This window comes from Mustela putorius, unplaced genomic scaffold, assembly GCF_011764305.1.
Source record: "Mustela putorius furo isolate JIRA1106 unplaced genomic scaffold, ASM1176430v1.1 tig00000127_pilon_pilon_pilon, whole genome shotgun sequence".
Lineage (NCBI taxonomy): Eukaryota > Metazoa > Chordata > Mammalia > Carnivora > Mustelidae > Mustela > Mustela putorius.
In genome coordinates this window covers 1032689-1047303 of record NW_025421288.1, presented here as the reverse complement: position 1 = coordinate 1047303, position 14615 = coordinate 1032689, and the positions used below count along the sequence as shown (strand labels likewise).

The 14615-nt window shown below is 38.4% G+C and overlaps 1 pseudogene; it reads right to left on the bottom strand.

The window, feature by feature from the left end:
• Positions 1–7952: 7952 nt before the first annotated feature.
• LOC101691236 lies at positions 7953–8899 on the bottom strand (annotated as a pseudogene).
• Between the last annotated feature and the right edge of the window lie 5716 nt (positions 8900–14615).

Genomic DNA, 14615 nt, shown 5'->3' with positions numbered 1-14615 from the left:
CAGTAAGCTCGCAGCTCCGTGTTACCTTGAACCGGTCGCAGGCTCGGTGAGCTCGGAGCGCGGCTGGAGGTCAGGCAGACGGGAGTAACTGGGCGCGGTTCTCTGAGGGCGCACTGAGGAGTGCGGCCCTGGGCTCTCGGCTCCTCCAGACCGGAGACCAGGAGGCCGCCACTGTATTCCCGTCCTCCGGAACACTACGGAAAGCGCTCAGGGAACAAAAGCTCCTGAAAGCAAACCCAAGCGGATTACTCACCCCGGCCCCTGATAAGGGCGGTGCAATTCCGCCTGGGGCAAAGACACTTGAGAATCACTACAACAGGCCCCTCCCCCAGAAGATCAACAAGAAATCCAGCCCAGACCAAGTTCACCTACCAAAGAATGCGGTTTCAATACCAAGGAGAGCAGCAGAATTCTAGAGGAGGAGAAAGCAAAGCACAGAACTCATGGCTTTTTCCCTGTGATTTTTTTAGTCTTGCGGTTAATTTAATTTTTTTCTTTTTCATTTTTTGTTTTTTTTTTTCTCGCCTTCGGGTAAATTTTTTTTTTAACTGTTACCTTTTTCTTTTTTAACGATTTTTTACTCATTTAGCTAATATATATATTTTTTCTTTTTTATATTTTTCTTAGGTGTTTTCTTTTTTTTTTCTTTTTTCTTTTTTTTTTTCTTTCTTCCTTTTTGAACCTCTTTTTATCCCCTTTCTCCCCCCTCACGATTTGGGATCTCTTCTAATTTGGTTAAAGCATATTTTCCTGGGGTTGTTGCCACCCTTTTAGTATTTTACTTGCCCCTTCATATACTCTTCTTTGGACAAAATGACAAAACGGAAAAATTCAACACAAAAAAAAGAACAAGAGGCAGTACTGAAGGCTAGGGACCTAATCAATACAGACATTGGTAATATGTCAGATCTAGAGTTCAGAATGACAATTCTCAAGGTTCTAGCCGGGCTCGAAAAAGGCATGGAAGATATTAGAGAAACCCTCTCGAGAGATATAAAAGCCCTTTCCGGAGAAATAAAAGAACTAAAATCTAACCAAGGTGAAATCAAAAAAGCTATTAATGAGGTGCAATCAAAAATGGAGGCTCTCACTGCTAGGATAAATGAGGCAGAAGAAAGAATTAGTGATATAGAAGACCAAATGACAGAGAATAAAGAAGCTGAGCAAAAGAGGGACAAACAGCTACTGGACCACGAGGGGAGAATTCGAGAGATAAGTGACACCATAAGACGAAACAACATTAGAATAATTGGGATTCCAGAAGAAGAAGAAAGAGAGAGGGGAGCAGAAGGTATACTGGAGAGAATTATTGGGGAGAATTTCCCCCAATATGGCAAAGGGAACGAGCATCAAAATTCAGGAGGTTCAGAGAACGCCCCTCAAAATCAATAAGAATAGGCCCACACCCCGTCACCTAATAGTAAAATTTACAAGTCTCAGTGACAAAGAGAAAGTCCTGAAAGCAGCCCGGGAAAAGAAGTCTGTAACATACAATGGTAAAAATATTAGATTGGCAGCTGACTTATCCACAGAGACCTGGCAGGCCAGAAAGAGCTGGCATGATATTTTCAGAGCACTAAACGAGAAAAACATGCAGCCCAGAATACTATATCCAGCTAGGCTATCATTGAAAATAGAAGGAGAGATTAAAAGCTTCCAGGACAAACAACAACTGAAAGAATATGCAAACACCAAACCAGCTCTACAGGAAATCTTGAAAGGGGTCCTCTAAGCAAAGAGAGAGCCTACAGGTGGTAGATCAGTAAGGAACAGAGACCATATACAGTAACAGTCACCTTACAGGCAATACAATGGCACTAAATTCATATCTCTCAATAGTTACCCTGAATGTTAATGGGCTAAATGCCCCTGTCAAAAGACACAGGGTATCAGAATGGATAAAAAAACAAAACCCATCTATATGTTCCCTCCAAGAAACTCATTTGAAGCCCGAAGACACCTCCAGATTTAAAGTGAGGGGGTGGAAAAGAATTTACCATGCTAATGGACATCAGAAGAAAGCAGTAGTGGCAATCCTTATATCAGATCAATTAGATTTTAAGCCAAAGACTATAATAAGAAATGAGGAAGGACACTATATCATACTCAAAGGGTCTGTCCAACAAGAAGATTTAACAATTTTAAATATCTATGCCCCCAACGTGGGAGCAGCCAACTATATAAACCAATTAATAACAAAATCAAAGAAACACATAAACAATAAGACAATAATAGTAGGGGACTTTAACACTCCCTTCACTGAAATGGACAGATCATCCAAGCAAAAGATCAGCAAGGAAATAAAGGCCTTAAACGACACACTGGACCAGATGGACATCACAGATATATTCAGAACATTTCATCCCAAAGCAACAGAATACACATTCTTCTCTAGTGCACATGGAACATTCTCCAGAATAGATCACATCCTCGGTCCAAAATCAGGACTCAACCGGTATCAAAAGATTGGGATCATTCCCTGCATATTTTCAGACCACAATGCTCTAAAGCTAGAACTCAACCACAAAAGGAAGTTGGAAAAGAACCAAAATACATGGAGACTAAACAGCATCCTTCTAAAGAATGAATGGGTCAACCAGGAAATTAAAGAAGAATTGAATAAAATCATGGAAACAAATGATAATGAAAATACAACGGTTCAAAATCTGTGGGACACAACAAAGGCAGTCCTGAGAGGAAAATATATAGCGGTACAAGCCTTTCTCAAGAAACAAGAAAGGTCTCAGGTACACAATCTAACCCTACACCTAAAGGAGCTGGAGAAAGAACAAGAAAGAAACCCTAAGCCTAGCAGGAGAAGAGAAATCATAAAGATCAGAGCAGAAATCAATGAAATAGAAACCAAAAAAACAATAGAACAAATCAACGAAACTAGGAGCTGGTTCTTTGAAAGAATTAATAAAATTGATAAACCCCTGGCCCGACTTATCAAAAAGAAAAGAGAAAGGACCCAAATAAATAAAATCATGAATGAAAGAGGAGAGATCACAACTAACACCAAAGAAATACAAACTATTATAAGAACATACTATGAGCAACTCTACGGCAATAAATTTGACAATCTGGAAGAAATGAATGCATTCCTAGAAACATATAAACTACCACAACTGAACCAGGAAGAAATAGAAAGCCTGAACAGACCCATAACCAGTAAGGAGATTGAAACAGTCATTAAAAATCTCCAAACAAACAAAAGCCCAGGGCCAGATGGCTTCCCGGGGGAATTCTACCAAACATTTAAAGAAGAACTAATTCCTATTCTCCTAAAACTGTTCCAAAAAATAGAAATGGAAGGAAAACTTCCAAACTCATTTTATGAGGCCAGCATCACCTTGATCCCAAAACCAGACAAGGATCCCACCAAAAAAGAGAGCTATAGACCAATATCCTTGATGAACACAGATGCGAAAATTCTCACCAAAATACTAGCCAATAGGATTCAACAGTACATTAAAAGGATTATTCACCACGACCAAGTGGGATTTATTCCAGGGCTGCAAGGCTGGTTCAACATCCGCAAATCAGTCAATGTGATACAACACATCAATAAAAGAAAGAGCAAGAACCATATGATACTCTCAATAGATGCTGAAAAAGCATTTGACAAAGTACAGCATCCCTTCCAGATCAAAACTCTTCAAAGTGTAGGGATAGAGGGCACATACCTCAATATCATCAAAGCCATCTATGAAAAACCCACTGCAAATATCGTTCTCAATGGAGAAAAACTGAAAGCTTTTCCGCTAAGTTCAGGAACACGGCAGGGATGTCCATTATCACCACTGCTATTCAACATAGTACTAGAGGTCCTAGCCTCAGCAATCAGACAACAAAAGGAAATTAAAGGCATCCAAATCGGCTAAGAAGAAGTCAAATTATCACTCTTCGCAGATGATATGATACTATATGTGGAAAACCCGAAAGACTCCACTCCAAAACTGCTAGAACTTATACAGGAATTCAGTAAAGTGTCAGGATATAAAATCAATGCACAGAAATCAGTTGCATTTCTCTACACCAACAGCAAGACAGAAGAAAGGGAAATTAAGGAGTCCATCCCATTTACAATTGCACCCAAAACCATAAGATACCTAGGAATAAACCTAACCAAAGAGACACAGAATCTATACTCAGAAAACTATAAAGTACTCATGAAAGAAATTGAGGAAGACACAAAGAAATGGAAAAATGTTCCATGTTCCTGGATTGGAAGAATAAATATTGTGAAAATGTCTATGCTACCTAAAGCAATCTACACATTTAATGCAATTCCTATCAAAGTACCATCCATCTTTTTCAAAGAAATGGAACAAATAATTCTAAAATTTATATGGAACCTGAAAAGACCTCGAATACCTAAAGGGATATTGAAAAAGAAAGCCAACGTTGGTGGCATCACAATCCCGGACTTCAAGCTCTATTACAAAGCTGTCATCATCAAGACAGCATGGTACTGGCACAAAAACAGACCCATAGACCAATGGAACAGAATAGAGAGCCCAGAAATAGACTCTCAACTCTATGGTCAACTAATCTTCGACAAAGCAGGAAAGAATGTCCAATGGAAAAAAGACAGCCTCTTCAATAAATGGTGTTGGGAAAATTGGACAGCCACATGCAGAAAAATGAAATTGGACCATTTCCTTACACCACACACGAAAATAGACTCAAAATGGATGAAGGACCTCAATGTGCAAAAGGAATCCATCAAAATCCTTGAGGAGAACACAGGCAGCAACCTCTTCGACCTCAGCTGCAGCAACATCTTCCTAGGAACAACGCAAAAGGCAAGGGAAGCAAGGGCAAAAATGAACTATTGGGATTTCATCAAGATCAAAAGCTTTTGCACAGCAAAGGAAACAGTTAACAAAATCAAAAGACAACTGACAGAATGGGAGAAGATATTTGCAAATGACATATCAGATAAAGGACTAGTGTCCAGAATCTATAAAGAACTTAGCAAACTCAACACCCAAAGAACAAATAATCCAATCAAGAAATGGGCAGAGGACATGAACAGACATTTCTGCAAAGAAGACATCCAGATGGCGAACAGACACATGAAAAAGTGCTCCATATCACTCGGCATCAGGGAAATACAAATCAAAACCACAATGCGATATCACCTCACACCAGTCAGAATGGCTAAAATCAACAAGTCAGGAAATGACAGATGCTGGCGAGGATGCGGAGAAAGGGGAACCCTCCTACACTGTTGGTGGGAATGCAAGCTGGTGCAACCTCTCTGGAAAACAGCATGGACGTTCCTCAAAATGTTGAAAATAGAACTGCCCTATGACCCAGCAATTGCACTATTGGGTATTTACCCTAAAGATACAAACGTAGTGATCCAAAGGGGCACGTGTACTCGAATGTTTATAGCAGTAATGTCCACAATAGCCAAACTATGGAAAGAACCTAAATGTCCATCAACAGATGAATGGATCAAGAAGATGTGGTATATATACACAATGGAATACTATGCAGCCATTAAAAGAAATGAAATCTTGCCATTTGCGACAACATGGATGGAACTAGAGCGTATCATGCTTAGCGAAATAAGTCAGGCGGAGAAAGACAACTATCATATGATCTCCCTGATATGAGGAAGTGGTGTTGCAACATGGGGGCTTAAGTGGGTACAAGAAGAATAAATGAAAGAAGATGGGATTGGGAGGGAGACAAACCATAAGTGACTCTTAATCTCACAAAACAAACTGAGGGTTGCTGGGGGGAGGCGGTTTGGGAGAAGGGGGTGGTATTATGGATATTGGGGAGGGTATGTGCTTTGGTGAGTGCTGTGAAGTGTGTAAACCTGGTGATTCACAGACCTGTACCCCTGGGGATAAAAATATATGTTTATAAAAAATAAAAAATTATATTTAAAAAAAAATTTAGTATATAATATAAAACCACAAAACAATTGAACAATTAAATGTTTAAAATCATGTGGAAGAATATTTTTTAACATTGAAATAGAGAAGTCTTTCTGAGAAAGATACAAAGGTCAAAGAACGTATTAATAGATTTGATTATGTATATGTAAAAATACTTCTACATGGCAAAGATATTCTGCACAAAATAAAAACATCTAAACTAAATCATAGGCTAAAAATTACTTACACAATGGTGAAAAGGATAATGTCTTTTGTGCACGATTGTCATAAAAATTCATATGGAAAAGAGCAGCAATCAAACAAAACATGTAAGTCAATAATAATTCACAAAAGATGAATACAAATAATTTTAAATATGTGAAACAAGTTCAATTATATTTACTGAATTTCAATTACAGTAAACAAATGAAATACAATTTTTTTAACAACCAGAATCTCAAATACTATAAATATTCATCAAGAACTTGTTGTTGAGAATGTGCACAAACTCTAAATTGAGGGAAGTAGCATAGTTTGGTATAAGCTTATGGATGGCACTTGGGCAATAACTATGAACATCAACAATTTTAAATATACCTACCAATTGATCAAAAAATTGCACTGCTAAAAACTCATAATTAGAAAATCTCTAAAAGACTTCACTGCAAAGCTATTTATCATTGGAAAAGATTCAGGAAAACAGGACAAGTACTGGAAATACTAATGTAGTTATATCTTTATTAAGAATTTTTAGGCAGTATGAGGAACCTAAGAATGAGTTACATCTGTATACTGGTATAGAAAGATCTTCAGGAGGCCTAGTAGTAATTACAAAATTTAGACACAAAGACAAACACATACATGAAAATAAGATTTTTTTATTAACAAAGATTATTAATTGAACAATCTTAGGAACAATAACAATCTTACTACAATGATGCATATGGAAAAACAGGGAGACTCGTGAGGGACAGATAGGATGTTCATTCCACATCATTTGCTCTTTGTAAGGATTCTATTTTTAATATTTATTTTATCTATTTTTTGCTTAGGTATATCTTAAAAGTAAATGTTACACAAAAACTTCAAATGAAAAGTAATTAGAGAAGATAGTCTATATAAAATAAATATTTTAACAATGAAAAGAAAGAAGATAAAAGACAAGAAACTAACCAGAAATAGAATTATGAATGAGACTAAAATTAACAAAAGTAAACATAGGTATTAATTATGAATTAGTATAACTCAATAAATATTTAACTCTTTCACTTAACATTATTTGTTGACTATGACTGTAAATGTGTTTACAGTAAAATGGACTTTAACATTTGAAGATATCGACACTAATGTTAAAATGCTTCATTCATGATAGATGATGCACTTACTTACTTCACAGCATTTGTCATCCCAGAATTTCTCAGAGTGTAGATCAGTGGGTTCAGCATTGGGATTATGACTGTAAAAACACACTTGTCAATGGGGAAGTTCTTAGCAGGTCTTACGTACATGAAAATACATGAAACAAAGAAAACCACAACAATGATGTGGGAACCAAGGTCTGGAGAACTTTCTGCCTCCCTTCTGAACTAAAGTTCGTTAGAGAGTGCAAAACAACACCATAAGAGATGAGCAAGAACACAAACACAATAGTGCAAATCATCCCTGCATTGGTCAACACTAATGGGTCAATGACATATGTGTCAGTACAATCCAATTTCATTAAGGGGTACATGTCACAGGCATATTGAAAATGCAGACTTATTAAAGCTTAAAATAACCATATAAAAATTTCCTCACTAATTCATTACCTATTGTTGAATCCTTGCTATAAAGGCATTACATCCTTAAATGAAGTCTTACAAGGTATCATGAACCTGACATTCTAGCAGGAAAGGAAACTGTTATTATAATACAATCATCCAGTTCAATCTTTAATTTATAAATAACTTAATTACTTTGGGAAAAAAGGGAACTCAGAATCATTTGAGGAATACTTCTGCATTCTCATAAAATGGACCCAATGTAAAGGGATTCTTCTTGTGGTAGATAATATACTTATCTACTAAAAGATATAACATTTCTACTCCAGAACTTCTGCATAGCATTTGTCATCTCAGAATTTCTCAGAGTGTAGATCAGTGGGTTCAGCATGGGGGTTATGACTATAAAAAACACACTCAGTGACTTGTCAATGGGGAAAGTCTTAGCGGGTCATACATACATGAAAATGCATGGAACAAAGTTTAAGACCACCACAGTGATGTGAGAACTACAGTGATGCGAGAACCACAGGTCTGGAGGGCTTTCTGTCTCCCTTCTGAACTAAGATGCTTTATAGTGTACAAGATAAAACCACAAGAGAGGAGCAAGAACATAAACACAATAGTGCAGATCATCCCTCCATTGGCCACCACTAATAGGCCAATGACATATGTGTCAATACAGATGAGTTCCAGTAAGGGAAACATTTCACAGATGAAATGATCAATGACATTGGGACCACAGAATTGGAACCCATAAATAGTGCTAACTTGAATAACTGAATGCAGAAAACCTCCAGCCCAGGACCCTACCAGCAGCACAACACACATCCATTGCCTCATGATCACCAAATAATGCAAGGGCTTACAGATGGCCACATAATAGTCATGGGCCATCACTAGCAGAAGAAAGACCTCTGAGCCACCCAAAAAGTGCTCTGTAAATAGCTGAGTCATACAAGATTGGAAGGATATGGTATTTTCTGAAATCAACAAACCTGAAATCAATCTGGAGCAAATGCAGGAGGAATAAGTGACATCCATAAAAGACAAGTTAGCAAGAAACAAGTACAGAGGTGAGCCCAGGGTCTTACTGACTGCTATAGTCACCACAATGAGCACGTTGCCCACCACAGTCAAAATATAGAAGAGCAAGAACATAACAAAAAGGACCATCTGTTCCTTTGAATCCTGGGTGAGGCCCAAGAGGATAAAGTAAGTTACATTGTTTCTTGGGTCCATATAGTCTGGAAGGGAGTGATTTCTTGTATTACAACCAGGTGATCTACAAGACATGCAAGAAAGCCTCTAAATGCATGATAAGGTTAATCTTTTATTTATTCATTCAATTAAAAGATTGGGTAAAGGATTGTGGCAGGAGTACCTATTTGTGTCACACACAATGTGATTTCCAAGTTGAACAAGTCATGTTTTTTTCACTCAGTGATAGTATACATAGTAATATTCAAAGAAATAAGTGCCAATATAAAGGTAGTCACACAATGCAAAGGTCAGTGGTAAGAATATATCAACCAAACAGCAATCAAAGAACGTTTCACAGAGGAAGCACTCCTTCCTGAGATTTAAAGGAGAAGTAGAAGGACAAGAGGGCAAGGGATTCCATGCAAGGGTTCACAGTTTATAAGTCACAAAAGTGAAATACTTGACACCCATTTAGGGTAACTGACACATTATAAGTGAGTGGAACAAATTAGGAATAGAAAGTCACTGCCCTGGATTGTTTCTTCCCTCACTGAGACTTCTTTCTTAGGGTCTTTTGTTGGATATGCCCTCTTTCTTTGACCAGTAAATGTGGAACCTTTCCAATGTTGGGTCTCTCCTTTAATTTTTAAACTTCATATAAGCAGCATCTCCAACTATGAACATCTCCAATTGGATATTAATTCAGAAATTATAAAACTAAATTTCTAATTGTCAGCAACCACTGTAGATGTTTACTGTCTGACTAAATGGTATGACCTTCCAAATCATTTCCCAGACAAGAAATATCACCGTGCCTTTCATGCCTTTATTGATACCTTTATTGATACCTTTAACAAATCCCATATTGATACCTTTAACAAATCTTATTAGCCCCATTTGAAATAGATCACAAAGTGGTTATTTCCCTTCCCTCCCCACTTCTGGCCCACTACACTAGACATCTACATTCTTTCTTCCCTTTCATTCTAGCCTCGACCAATTTTTTTTTTTTCCCTAACATAGCCCAAGTGATCCTGTTTAAATCTGATAGTGATCTGATCAGCCCACTGCTCACAACATCTGCAGTGGATTCTACTCACTCACTCACTCACTCACAATTTAATGAATCACATTTCATATTTACAGTAACAGAAACTGTAATCCCCATTCCACAGTTGAACAGATTCTGAACATCTATTTTTCCCAGTTCACCCATTTTGAAGTGGCGAAACTAGAATTAGAACCCAATTGTGCTTTATCTCAAAGTGATCTAACTTTTACATAATGAAGGTACTCACACAATGGCAAAGCCTTGTTTCCACTTTACTGTTAGTCTTACCTTAGGAAGACAAGTCCACAATCTGAAGGTACACTTTTTACTCATTCACAAGAACCTAGAATTCTTTTGTCATCCAGTTTGACAAGAGTGGACAGAAAGCTGCATTGTTATTTGAGGACATATTTTATTTCATTCAATTGTCTGTGCATTCTCTCTGTGGAGTCTTCCAGTTATTCAGAAGGTTGCTTTTATTTATATTGTATTACTTAGTAGATTACTTCCTAAGAATTCCAGGTTCCACAGAGAAAAGCAAAAATTTAGCACAAAAATTTTGGATGATTTATCAAAAAAAAAAACAAAAACAAGGAAATCCTATCCTTACATAAAAAGATAGCAACCAGACATTTCCAATTGAGATTTTTCTCAAGTAATTTCTTTTATACTAATTTCTCAATAGGAAAATATCACTCAACTCTTTATTCATCTTTACTCTGTCCTTTTGCTTAGCTCAGATTGGCTGACCTGGTATTTTTAAGAAACATTTCTGTGCTTTTCATTAGATAATGCTTTAAACCTAACAGAAACCTCCTCAAAAATGTGTACCAGTTTTTAGGAACACAGCATATTCTTCCCAATATGAGCAAAGAACACTGGGCATTTTATCCCTTCTAATCACATTCCTCATTAGGCCTAGAATTGGTAAGTGTCCAAGACTGTCTCTTCCTTAATTAAATTCACTAGGTATTTCCACAAAAACTTAAAAAATATATCTCTATAAAGATAATAGGAGGCCAAATCACATAATTAGGGTCAGAAAGATGTAACATAAAAATACAGCTTTAGAACCATTGTAAGACTACTGCCAGTCAAGAATAAAATTTTAGCCCAGTCTTACTGTATTAGGGAAAAATTTTTTCCTGTATTCCCCCACTTGTCATAGTAAGTTTTTCTCTCCTTTCATTTAATAGTAAATTTATCCTGCTTTAAAGTTGGTTAGATGTTCTAGATATATGTTTATATATAAAATAACTATTAAACTACTAATTTCTTTAATCTGGAGCTCCAATCTATTACCAGAAACCATGCTATGAATGGGGATACAGTAACTAAAGAAATAGGAAAATCGTGTAAAAGTTCCTTCATGCATGGACCTTATATTCTTATAATGGAGTCAGACAGTAAATAAGGGGACAATTTACTAAACTAAATATAGTCTTCACTATGGCTAATACCAGAGCAAACAAAGTATACTCAGGGAGATTACTGCTATGGAAAAGGTGACCAGGGAAGGCCTTTCTTCAAAGGTCATGTTAAAGCTGAGACGTAAAGTTATTAGCTACCATCAGAAACACTATTTTAGGTAGGAAAATTAAATGAACATTCTAAGTAATGTGTTCTCACTTCACTGATGACATGACCTATATGTAGAAAAGGCTAAAAATTTTATAGGGATTTTTATTCCAATGTTATTGTGAAATGGAGTGGTGAGCAGGGACACTCTTATCTTTTCCTTGATTATAGCGGAAAATCTTTCAACCTTTCCCTGCTGAGTGTGATGTTAGTTGTGGCTCTGTCAGATATATTACCATTATTTTATTGAAGTACATTCTTTCCATACCCAATTTTTTGAGAAGTGTTTTTTTTTTTTTAAATCAAGAAAATAAATTGAATTTCTGTGTGACCATTTAATAATCCATAGAGGATTAAGAAAACAATTTCTTTTACTAAAACATAAAAAAAGAACAAAATACTTAATAATAAGTATTGCCCTCACCCCGCAAGGACGACAAGAACCCTGGTTCGGATGCATCATTTCTCTCTTTATTTCTGCAAGTCTACACACTTATATACACTTACATGACCAATCAGCGAGCAGGGTACAGGAGCGAGCGAATCAGGCTGTGCACCTAAACGAACAACTTCGCTAGCAACCAATGCTGTTTACTTCCTCTTTGGGCGTTCTGCTTAGTCTCACGAGGCAATCCTAACCTGGCAACTAGCCAGGCACCATCATTTAATGGCCGAGGCCGCCCTGGCCAGGGGCCTGCCTCCGACATCTCCCCCTTTTTTCTTTTATGACAGGGATCATGCCTGTCTTAGGTTGTCAGTGGCGGGGAATATCCTTACCCGTCATCAGATGGCAGATATCAATGATCTGCGTCCTGTCTTAGGTTGGTATATTTCCCCCACCAATCTTACCCGTCATTGACTACCGATCCAGCATACTTAGCCACACTTGGGGGGATGTTCCAGCCTCGATGGCTAAGAAGGCCTGCACCATGGCTTGCTGTTGCCTAGGTTGCTGTCGCCTCCAAATTTGCAGTTTCCTTACTAGCAGAATCAAGCCCACTACGAGGATTGTCATCAGACCAATTACGATAGCCCATTGTTTCGTAAAGGTTAACACATCTTTCAATGTTTTGATTATCTCTGGGAGGGTTGCAAGCTCACCTCTGGTGTTATTTATCCTTGTTATGCCTAGTAGCAGGTGCTGAGTATAGTTTTGGAATTCTGCGGACTAATTCCCCCGCAAGTTTTGGGAGAGCTGTCGGGAGACATTCTGTAAGTCACTCATATTAGTATAGGCTATGGGAGTTACACAAATTGCTGGGAAGGGTCCTATACATCCCAGTCCCAATAGGGCCCCCCATATGTCCACTTGTTCTTGAACCAAATCCACTATCTGGTTGACTATCAGGATTCCTGCTTGCAGATGTGCATTGATCTGAGTCTGTGTTTGAAGGGCAGCCGCCGTTCCTTCTGCAAGGGTGTTCACAGCTTCCGCAGTGGGTATAGTTGCAGCAAGCGAGACTGCTGCTGCCGTGGCAGCTGCTGTCACAACGGCGGCTGTGATACCAAAATCTCTCTTCTTTCTGGATAGCACCACAGGTAACTTGTCCTCTGGAATGGAAAGTGGGATAGGAACATGGGTAGGGATACGCATAATCACAGCCAGCTTGAAGGCCATGACATTCCAGCACTTGGAAAGATAGCAATTCTTAGTGCAATTCAACATATCATTCAGCTCGCTAGCATTTGTTATGAGGGAAAGGAACGGTGGCGAGACCCATATGGGAGTGGGCTGATAAGTAATATTATTGGGACAAGACACATTAACTGTTGTCTCAAAGGTACTAGAGTCATTTTGCTTATAAGAACAGTTGAGGGATTTGCCACCATTTAACATGGACACTGCTGAGATATCAGTACATGCTCCTAGCAAGTTACAGACCTGCCATCAATCAAAGGGAGAGGAGGGAATATGAGAGAAGAGTTAGTCACAGGTAAAGGATATAGCCATGCTTTAACCACTGCTCACAGCTCTCTGGCTTGAGTCTGCCACAGGAGGTGTAGCATCCCCAGAGTTATTTATCATCAGCATCTTCAGCATCATGACTGGTGTTCGGAGGCAAGGCTGCACGCACCAGCTGCTCTGGGATCCAAATTGGAGCCTCCTTTTCCTGTGGAAAAACACATACAGACCCCCTACTCCATACTAACACTGGATCTGGTCCATTCCACTTTCCTGTGAGGATGTCCTTCCAAAGTACTAAAGGCTTAGGGGAAACAGCAGTATCACTTGCATGTCTGTCTGCAGCTGATTTACCTGTTTTGTGCAACATTAAAAAATTAAAAATAAAGAGAATGGTGTTGAGCTTATCTTTAGGGGACCTGAAAGTGTCCCCTATTCCCCCTTTTTGTTTATGAAGCACATTTTTTATTGTAAGATGCGCACGCTCCACAACACCCCGTCCTTGTGGGTTATAGGGTATTCCATGTATCAAGTGAATGTCAAGTTGTTGTAGGAAGGCTTTAAAGGGTTGTGAGGTGTAGCCTGGACCATTATCTGTCTTTAATTGGCGTGGCTTTCCCCATGCCGCGAAAGCCTGTAGGCAATGGGCGATAACATCTCTAGATTTTTTCCCCCATATGCATTGAGGTGAAAATTATTCCAAAGCAGGTATCTACAGAGACATGAACATATCTTAACTTTCCAAATTCTGAAACATGTGTGACATCCATATGCCATATATGATTAGGTAACAAACCCTTAGGATTAACCCCCAAGGACGGTGCAGGTAGTAAGATCATGCAATTTCTGCAGGAGACTACTATGTCCTGTGCCTGTGCTTTTGTTATGTTAAATTTGAGGCGAAGAGTTAAAGCATCCTGTTTCTTCAAATCCTCCCCTAAGTGGTCCCATTGAGATATGTTTAGCAAGCCTTCATCTAGGAACCATGGAGCTGTCTTTTCCACTGTATTCAAAAAGGCACGAGCAGTTTTTGCTTTTAGTGGAGTTCCATTGGCTTTCAGCAGGTCTTCTAAAGACCCTTCCAACCACACTTAAGATACTTCAGATCCCATTATGAACACACAGACAACAGACACGGACGTTAGACTCACTACTAAATTCTGCTCTAAGGCCGCCCCGCTTCTTATTGCGGACTCGCTAAATCCCGGCTCTAAGGCCGCCCC